Genomic DNA, 10,590 nt, shown 5'->3' on the forward strand with positions numbered 1-10,590 from the left:
AAATGGTTTTCAACTCATAAGATATTCTATCTGGGTTGTACTATGAGACTCTATTGCATCATACATCTTTCTGGGTGATTCATATCCTTTGACCTGTTAATCACTTCTTTCTCTGCAAACTAAATTTCCTTGGTCAGAAGGAGTTTGGTAAAATATTAGATAACATAAATATTCAGTATTTGGATTATGATACTTAAAGAAAAAAATGGTAAGAAAGGTGAATTAATGGATCTCCCAGGAATCTACAAGGATAAATCCAGCTAAGACTCCTAGCAAAAATGTAGCCTAAACTGGCCATCTCCTGTTGCTAGACTGGTGCCTAGCCAAATTATCAGCAGAGAAGCTTAATCCAGCAACTGATGGGAACAGATGCAAACCCACAACCAAATACTAAGTGGAGTTTGGGGAATCCTTCAGAAAAGGGAGAGAAAGAACTGTGGGAGCCAGATGTGCCAAGGACATGACAAGAAAACTCAGAACCAACTAACCTGGGAGGCTGCATTGGACTGACCAAGACACTCTGCATATGTGTTACAGCTGTGCAGCTTGGTCCTCTTGTGGGACTCCTAAGAGTGACAGTAGGGATTGTCTTTGGCTCTTTTACTGGTGTTTTGGACCCTACTCCTCATACTGGGTCACCCTGTCCAACATCAATACGTGGGAAGGTGCTTAATCTTACTGCAGCTTGATAAGCCATGTTTTGTTAATACTTGGGAGGGACCAGTTCTTCCCTAAACAGAAATGGAGAAGTGGATTGGGGTATGGGGAATGACAGGGGTGGGGAGAAGGACTGGGAGAAGTGGAGGGAGGGGAAACTGTGGCTGTGAAGTAAAATAAATAAATAAATTTATTCATTTAAAAAAAAAGATAAATTAAAACCTAAAGCATGCTGCCTCCTCTTTAAGGGAAGTAGTGTAGATGGCTAAGGGATTCCATGCAAGTTCCAGAGCATTAACCCTTGCAAACAATTTCAGCAAGGTCTTATTTTTTAAAAAACACCCATTTTTAATGTGTGTCACCATGTTCACTTTGATCAAGTACTAAGGAGACTGGGAAAGGCAGAAAGCTAACATGAATAGAGTGAGTCATCTTGTTCTCCTGTTAATGAAAAGGATCCCTCATGGTGATCTTTGCTGTCATTTATGGAGGATGTATTTAGTCACACTCTGAAACTCCTTTCAAAGCTTCATCCATATGTGTCTTTCTCAAAAGAGTTTGTGATCAATCTTACAATTGTGTTTCTTTTGGATCCCTGACAATCTGGTTATACCATTAGTGACTGACCATCAATCAACACAGATACTTCCCTCAGGCTCTCTACTAAAAAGCAAAGTGAACAGTAAGATAAATCGAGTATCTGTCTACTGGGAGAATTTCTTTTCCCAACAATCCTTTGAGGCTACTCCTAAGGGAGGAAATGGTGGTTCTGTAGCCTATTTCTGCTATATGCAAACATGTGCAGAGCTGATTGTCATTATTAACCAACTGTTTTAATCTTCGATCAGCTGATCTGAGGAATTAACCCACGAGCATGAAGTACAATGCAGGGCAATGTGAGAGCTGATGAAATGGCATATGCTCCTGTTTCTACAACTGCCTCCTTCTCATCCTGGTTGAAGCACTTCAGCGTGATGATGGACGGCTTCTGGATTATCTCCCTTCCCTGCTGGGTTCTAATCCATCATCACCTCCCATGTATCCCTCCAGCCTTTATCTCTCGGAGAAATAAATACTCCTCTCTGGATCTGCTCTACATCACCATGTCTAATTCTGCCCATAATGTCAACCATATCCGAAATTTTGAGTTAGCAGGTCTATCAGTGTAAAATCACCAGGCTGATTCAACAACTCCTCGGACATCTGCCACAAAGTGACATTCTTAATAACACCATGTCTGGAAATTCACTGTATAAATTCCAGCATTCCACACTCTGGAAAGACTGCTGTGTCCATATGTTTTCTCCTTATACAGATGGTCAGTTGACAGACTATACATTTTATTCATTTCTCTACATGAATCAGCTATAAGAGGTCTTTTCTTTTGTTGGTGTACTGTTCTAACATTATCTAATATTTAAGTAACCAAGTTGTATTACTTCATGAATTAAATGCCTGATTTTTACCTATGTCATCAAATAGCCACAATTGATTTTTCTACATGCTTCATGTATATAAGCTATAAGTTTTCATTTGACTGAGTGAGTGCATGTGTGTGCACACGTGTGTGTGCACTTTAAAAGCTTTCAAGTACAGAGAAAATAGTACAATTTGCTTGTCTTTACTAACATCTGCTGGGTTTTAGAACAATAATAGTTGCTTTGATTCAAATACAATGAGATGCTTTGTTTCTTAGGCAATTCAACCAAACAATTAGAGCTGTTTCCAGGCTAAAGTGGCACATTAAATCCAGAATCTCAGTAAGCTGTCTTTATCATGATAAAATGAACCTGATCTAAAGTTATCAGGTCAACCTTTACAATACACATACTCTAACGTTCACATGCAGGAGCAATTCTGCTGTGAATTGTAAAGGTTTTTCACTCTTTTATTTATCTGATTTGCATTTAAAATCACTCCCAGTGCTTTTGGGAATCTGACAAACCCTGCAAATGAACAGAGAAAGAACAGGACAGAAAACAAAGTAACTTCCACTAGCCAGGTAAGTTCATCTGTTGAGTCTTCAAATGACCTTTAGGAGTCTTCACGTAAAGGTGAAAGAGCATCGTCAGAGACAGGAGAAAGGCTACTCTATCCTCTACCCACCAAGGATACTCATTGGAGAATGTAAGCTTCTCTAAGCAACACAGTTGACATTCTCAGCATCTACTTATTGATTACTGCTTCATCTTTACATAAGACATATGGCAGCCGGGCGCTGGTGGCGCACGCCTTTAATCCCAGCACTCGGGAGGCAGAGGCAGGCAGATCTCTGTGAGTTCGAGAACAGCCTGGTCTACAAGAGCTAGTTCCAGGACAGGCTCCAAAACCACAGAGAAACCCTGTCTCGAAAAACCAAAAAAAAAAAAAAAGACATATGGCAAGGTTGAAAATTCAACTGACATTAAATTTTGGCAAACTACAGGTCAATGTCTGTATATGTGTTGCCTCTCAAGTCAATAACTGCAAGAAAGCTGGTGTTTCTTTTGAGAATCAAAAGAAAATCACTGGTATTCAATCTATATTGCACAATTACAAATCTAGTTCTTTAAACTTTGTGGAAACTTGATTAGCAAATATTATAGACTATACATTTGACAAAAGTGTTACTACTAGCTTCTAAGAGAAGCTAATTAGACTTTCAAAATCTTGCTCTAGTTAATAATGCCTTTTAGAAGGAACATTTTAGTGCACCATGTTGTGATGGAGGAAGGTCATTGGTTAATTAATAAAGAAACTGCTTGGCCTCATAGGTTAGAACATAGGTGGGTGGAGTAAACAACATAATGCTGGGAAGAAGAGGAAGTGAGTTCAGATGCCATTTCCTCTCCTCTCTGGGGCAGACGTGATGAAGCTCCGACCCAGGATGGACGTAGGCTAGAATCTTCCTGGTAAGCGCACCTCGTGGTGATACACACATTAATAGAAATTGGCCAAGCAGTGTTTATATGAATACAGCTTTTGTGTTGTTACTTTGGAGCAAAGCTAGCCAGGCGGCCGGAAGCTGGGTGGCAGAACGCAGCCCGCTGCTCCTACAACAATGTTGCTTCAATGTACCACAGGAAATCAGTGATCCATTGTTTATTAGCAAGAAATTTAAGTACTTTTATCTCTGTTGGTGTGTTAGTTAGCTTTCTATTGCTCTTTTTAAAATACCAGAGGTCGAGGAGATTTATTTAGTTCATGTTGGCATCTACTTCACTCTGGTCCAGTCCCTTTCTCTGTATTATGTGGCAGATGGCATCGAGGAAGATCCACATATGAACTCAACCACATGGAAAGACAGAAAGCCAAAGTGAGAAGGCACCAAATTTTTCTTTTGTAACAATTCTTTCTGGGAAATAACAGGAATACAAACAAAAACTAACTCAGTGTCTTCCAACAGCAGCACTTTCATCAGGCCTTACCTCTTAATGACCACCACCTTCTCGTACAAGAAGCACAAATCTCACAACACACAAACCCTCGGGGAGACAAACACCTTCCAAGCAATAGTCAGATAGTGCTACAATAATGGTACACAACAAAGAATTCCTTGTTCTTATTTTTATAATTTTAGGTTGCAAGAAATTTATTCATCTAGCTTGGGCTCAAAGGCATCCTGAAATCAGTTCACACACCTCTCATAACTTCTTAAACCCCACACTCCCGGTGTGTTATGGAGGGTATAATTTTTTTCATGGTGATGATGTAAGTCCAGGAGGAAGATGATCATTGCAAAGACACAGCTCTGACTTCTCTCATTGCCCATTAGCTAAAGCCAGAAAAATCACATGGCCAAGCCTCAAATCAAAGAGGCAGCTCTATGTTGTATCCATAATGAGAATAAGAATAAAGTGAATGTTTGCAAAGCAATCCTACCTATCAGAAATCCCAGATAAGGAAGTCCAGATGAGCTACCCAGGTCCCTCATTTCTTTGAAAGTCTACATCCCCCCACCACAAAAACATTCCAATATAAATTTCTACATCAATAGAGTACCTAGAAACAGTAGAAACTAATTCTAGATAATTTACTTTTTAAAAACTAAGAATAACATTAATATTATTAAGTCATTGGTACTATTAAAAGATTATTAAATTGTTAAAGATGGATCGGGCAGATTAAAGAAGTAGGTTCACAGCCTCTGACAGTAAGCAATGTAAATCCCAGCATAACACAGATCTAGTTCTCCATCAGGACACGTTACTCATTGCCTCTGGGTTTAATCCTACACTGTCACTTCGGGAATTGGTATGATGATTCAATCTGATTCCTATGAGATTAGTAAACACACCTCTAGCTTTCTCTGAAAGGGAGTATCCAAACATGATAAGACCAGGAACATTTTGATGTAATCAGTGGTAGATTAAAATTTTTGAGGTAACTATTAGGAGACAGAATTATGGGATGTTGGGGAGGCCTAATTGGAGATGGATCACTGGAGTTGTGTGTGAGGGTGTATACTGTGATCCTGGCCCTTCCTGTTCCTCTCTGTTTCCTGGTCACTATGAGATAAGCAGATCAGGCCACATTCTCCCCCCTCTGGCCTAAAGCAATAATTCCAGGAACCTTAAATTCACTGATCTAAACTACACCTCTCTTCTCTTGTCCTTCCAGTTATCTTGTTGTGGAGAAAGCTTAACACAAGGTCATTTTTCTCATAAAGCTGAACACTAAAATGTGTCTAGTTTGAACTGAGATGTGCTATAGGATGAAATATAGACCAGATACTGAAGTACAAGGAAAACACTCATAAAATAGCCCATTAATCTCATAAATTGGGTTATATATTAAAAGATAATATGTTTTATATTTGGGCTAGATAAAACATGTTTCATAATTAATTTAAACACGAAGAATATAGCCCCACAGTAGAGTGACTGTGTAGCACGCATAAAGCCCTGGGATAAATTCCAAGGGACTTCCCCCTATTAATTCTCACTCTTTTTATTTTCTTTAAGAAAAGGGAATGGCTTCAGTGGTGTGTGTAGGATGTCTTTGATGGTATATGTGGTTCACATCACATTGGTAGTGGGCTAACAGGAGGACAATTTGCTGATATAGGTTCTCTCCTTCTACCAAGTGGGTTCTATGGAGGGCCTCATTGAGGAGATGAAATTTGGGTAAATAAGAGCCAAAGGACTAAGACATGCCCATTTCAAAGGGAAGAATGTCCTGTGTAGAGACTTATGCAACCACAAAAAAGCAAAGGGAAGAGCTTCCCAGTAATGCCCCAGTAACAACAAAGTCTAATGAGGTTTAGCTCTGTAACTAAGGTAGGTGATGCACAGAAAGAATTGAAAAAAGATCGAGTCATTTTCAAGACTTGAGCTCTTGCTCTCAATAAAATGGAAAGTCACTGAAAGTTTTTGAAAAGTTCCTCCAGGGAATTCTATTGAACAGACGGGTTAATCAAATCTGAAGCTGGAAGTCCAATATTAACTGTAAATAAGTAAAATACTGCAGATGATTTCATTCTTCTGCAATGAGTATTTTGAAAGCACTGCAAGTTAGTACAGCCCCTTTGAATATCAGTAAGGCAATTTCTCAGAAAATTAGGAAACAACCTTTCAAGACTCAGCAATACCACTTGTGGGTATATATCCAAAGAATGCTCAATTGTGCCACAAGGTCATGTGCTCAACTAAGTTCATAGCAGCATTGTTTGTAATAGCCAGAACCTGGAAACAACCTAAATGCCCCTTGACCAAAGAATGGATAAAGAAAATGTGGTACATTTGCACAATGAAGTACTACACAGCAGAAAAAATAACATCTTGAAATTTGCAGGCAAATGGAGATAAAAAACATCATTTTGAGTGAGAAAGACAATTATCATATATACTCACTCATCAGTGGTTTTTAAATATAAAGCAAAGAAAACCAACATACAAATCACAATCCCAGAGAATCTAGACAACAATGAAGACCCTAAGAGAGACATACATGGATCTAATGTACATGGGAAGTAGATATAAACAAGATCTCCTGAGTAAATTGGGAGCATAGGGACCATGGGAGAGGGTTGAAGGGGGGGAGGAGAAGCAGGAAGGGAAACACAGAAAAATGTAGAGCTCAATAAAAATCAACAAAATAAAGTAAATAAGGTTTGTGTCACCGCTGCCTGGTCTAAAAAGCTGACCAGTGGGGCTGTTATACTCTCTGATATTCAGGTAAGCTTTACTTATTAAAATACAAATGAAATATCACTACACAGATGGTCAAAATATGGAGCTACTGGATCCCACCAATTAGTGCATTTTCTTGAAAGTTAGGTTAGTTCCATAACTGTTCATAATATACACTTGTTTAAAATTTCAAACAAGGGCCAGCAAGATGGATCAGAGGTTAAAGGCACTTGCAGCCAAGTTTGATGACCTGAGTTCAAGCTCCAGAAGCCACATGGCAGAAGAAGAAGCAATACCAACCAATTGCCCTCTGACTTCCACATAAACACACAAATATATAGTATTCAACACATAATATAAATATAAATATATGTTAACATTTAAATAAATATAAAAGCATAAAGGAAAAAGCCCTTCAATCCTATTTCTCTCTGCCGGGTACTCCTAGTTTTTCATCCCATGGTGAGGGTTAGAGGTAACTAATGAAACAGGCCACACAGGACCCCAAGTATAAGTCTACAGAAAAAGACCTTTATTTGATTTTTGTAATATATTTACCACATAATATAAACAGCACTAAAAACTTGGTTCTCCCCTTCCTCATGCATTCCTTTCAGGTAGCTTTCCACAGATGTGGATTTCTAAAAGCCTTCAGTTGCATATATACCACCATAGGCACTGGGTGCTTCACTGAATAAAATGAGTCTGACAGGCAAAAAATCACAGTTGAGAGAAATTTACATTTCTAAGGAAGGCACTGGAATACTGGAATAGATTCTAATGTGCAAAATGGACCTGTTGAAAACATCTAAACTAGAAGGATTCCCTCCTTTCTTCACTGAATGGCCAGTGTATACTTACTGAACGTTTTTAAACTTGGAAACTATCATGAAGTCAATAGCCCAAAAGTGAAATGTAAGACTGTTGATACAGTTTTTTTTAATTGCTATAATTGTGTAAGTTATGCATTATCTCATATATCCCAGACTGTTCTGGAACTTCCTAACTAGTCAAGTGTGACCTTAAACTTCTAATCCTCCTGGCCCACTTCTGGATTGCTCATATTACAAGCTTGGACCACCTGGACCAGTTTATGCTGAGGACTAAACCCAGGGCTTCACATAAACTATGCAAACACTCTGCCTACTGGGCTAAACCTCCAGCCCATGTCTGAACATTTAAAAATTCAACTAAATACATAGAGAAAAACAAAAGGTACCTTAATTTAATGCTCCCCAAGTCATCTCTGAGCACCCCCAAATCCCCAGCCCTCTGCAGAGGGGATGTAGTTAGCAGTGTGAATTGAACTCCTTTAAGTGTTTTTCTAGATTAGATTTGGTTCCTAACTCATTCTCAGATTTTCTCTTTCATCTTCAGCTTCCCTTTTTTTCTTTATGGTGATGACTTCTTGTCAGAATGCCTGGCAAGTTACACACTCTAATGGCTCTGTATCCAGGAAACATAAAGACATTTTTAATATAGTCCCAATGAGTTAATTGCTTAAGGTTCTCATATTCCATCCATTTTTTAAAAACAGACAATTTATGAGCTGGTGAGGCAATCATTCAAAAACATACATCTCTGAAGCTAAATAATTTTATAATGTGCTGTGTAGCAAACAACTACAGCCAGTCTTCCATGAGGACAGTCCTTCAAATGCAATATCTAACATTAAAGCCGCTTATGGCTATTTCGGATAATGGGAACTGTCCAATCTGTGGTGTGTTCAGTCCTTTCCACTTCTGTGGACCAGTTGTGCTAATAGTTGACTTGAGAATGAGCTGTGCACTACAAATTCAGCAGTGAGTGATGGCAAAGAGTGAGCATATGATATTTATATGTCATTTTCCCCCAAAAGAGAATGTATTAAGCACAACAGTAAATTTTATTTCTTTTCAAAGCAGCATATTACATCCTCTTGAGATTCTGTGGTAAAGCTTATGTGCCCATTGAAAAGAACTGACCAGGGCTGGGGAGGTGGGTCGGTGTGGCAGCATACCTACTGAGCTTGAACAAGTACTGGAACACAAGGCAACACAAAAAATAAATAAATATCCCAACCATCCCAATCCTCCGAGCTCCTCCCATCCTCCCCTTCTCATATTTCTCATCCCATTTCCCCTTTGCCCCATGCCACCTCACCCGCAAGTTCCCAGTTTTTGCCCTGGAATCTTGTCTACTTCCCCCTCTCCGTGCGGATGACTATATGATTTTCTTTGGGTTCACTTTCTTATTTAGCTTCTATAGGATCACACATTATATGCTTAATGTCTTTTATTTTATGGCTAGAAACCGATTATGAGTGAGTACATCCCATGTTCCTCTTTTTGAGTCTGGGATACCTCACTCAGGATAGTGTTTTCTATTTCCATCCATTTGCACGCAAAATTCGAGAAGTCATTGTTTTTTACTGCTGAGTAGTACTCTAATATGTATATATTCCACACTTTCTTCATCCATTCCTCCATTGAAGGGCATCTAGGTTGTTTCCAGGTTTTGGCTATTACAAACAATGCTGCTATGAACATAGTTGAACAGATACTTTTGTCATTTGATGTGGCATCTCTTGGGTATATTCCCAATAGTGGTATTACTGGATCTTGGGGTAGGTTGATCCCAAATTTCCTGAGAAATCGCCACACTGATTTCCAAAGTGGTTGCACAAGTTTGCATTCCCACCAGCAATGAATGAGTGTGCCTCTTTCTCCACAACCTCTCCAGCAAAGGCTATCATTGGTGTTCTTGATTTTAGCCATTCTGACAGGTGTAAGATGGTATCTGGGATATAGGAAGGATGGATACGGGAGCAGCGAAGTATATATCCTATCTAAGGGAGCCATCTTAGGGTTGGCAAGAGACTTGACTCTTGAGGGGTTCGCAGGTGTCCAGGAATATGTCCCCAGCTGGTACCTTGGGCAACTAAGGAGAGGGAACCTGAAATGACCCTATCCTATACTGATGAATATCTTGCATATCACCTTAGAACCTTCATCTGGCGATGGATCGAGGTAGAGACAGAGTCTCAATTTGGAGCAACGGTCTGAGCTCTTAAGGTCCAAATGAGGAGCAGAAGGAGGGAGAACATGAGCAAAAAATCAGGACCACGAGGGATGCACCCACCCACTGTGACAGTGGAACTGATTTATTGGGAGCCCACCAAGGCCAGCTGGTCTGGGACTGAATAAGCATGGGTTGATTCTGGACTCTCTGAGCATGGCGGTCAATGAAGACTGATGAGAAGCCAAGGACAATGGCACTAGGTTTCGATCCTAATACATGAACTGGCTTTGTGGGAGCTTAGCCTGTTTGGACGCTCACCTTTCTGGACGTAGATAGAAGGACCTTGGTCTTCCCGCAGGGCAGGGAATTTGGACTGCTCTTCAGTATCGAGAGGGAGGGGGAATGGAGTGGGGGGAGGAGAAGAGGAGTGGGGATAGGGGGAGGGAAGTGGGGGGAGGGCAATATTTGGGAGGAGGGGAGGGAAATGGGAAATGGGGAGCAGGTGGAAATTTTAATTAAAAAAGAATAAAAATAAATAAATAAGTAAAAAAAAATATAAAAAAAATAAATAAATAAAAATGAAGTAACTAAGACCCTAAAAAAAAAAATAAATAAATAAATAAATAAAAGAACTCACTAAAAAGGTTTAAATCCCAAACTACTCTGTAAATTTGTCCATGTTTTTCAAATAAAAAATAATATGAAATTTAAAAAAAATCTTCACAAAGCTAAAATCCCCTATACATGTCCTCTAGAGATATTGTTCTAGAGACCCACTGTGTCACAGGGGTTATTTCATTATAAGTCATGGAGCTTTTCTGAT

This window comes from Chionomys nivalis, chromosome 3 (genome assembly GCF_950005125.1).
Source record: "Chionomys nivalis chromosome 3, mChiNiv1.1, whole genome shotgun sequence".
NCBI classification, from domain to species: Eukaryota; Metazoa; Chordata; class Mammalia; order Rodentia; family Cricetidae; genus Chionomys; species Chionomys nivalis.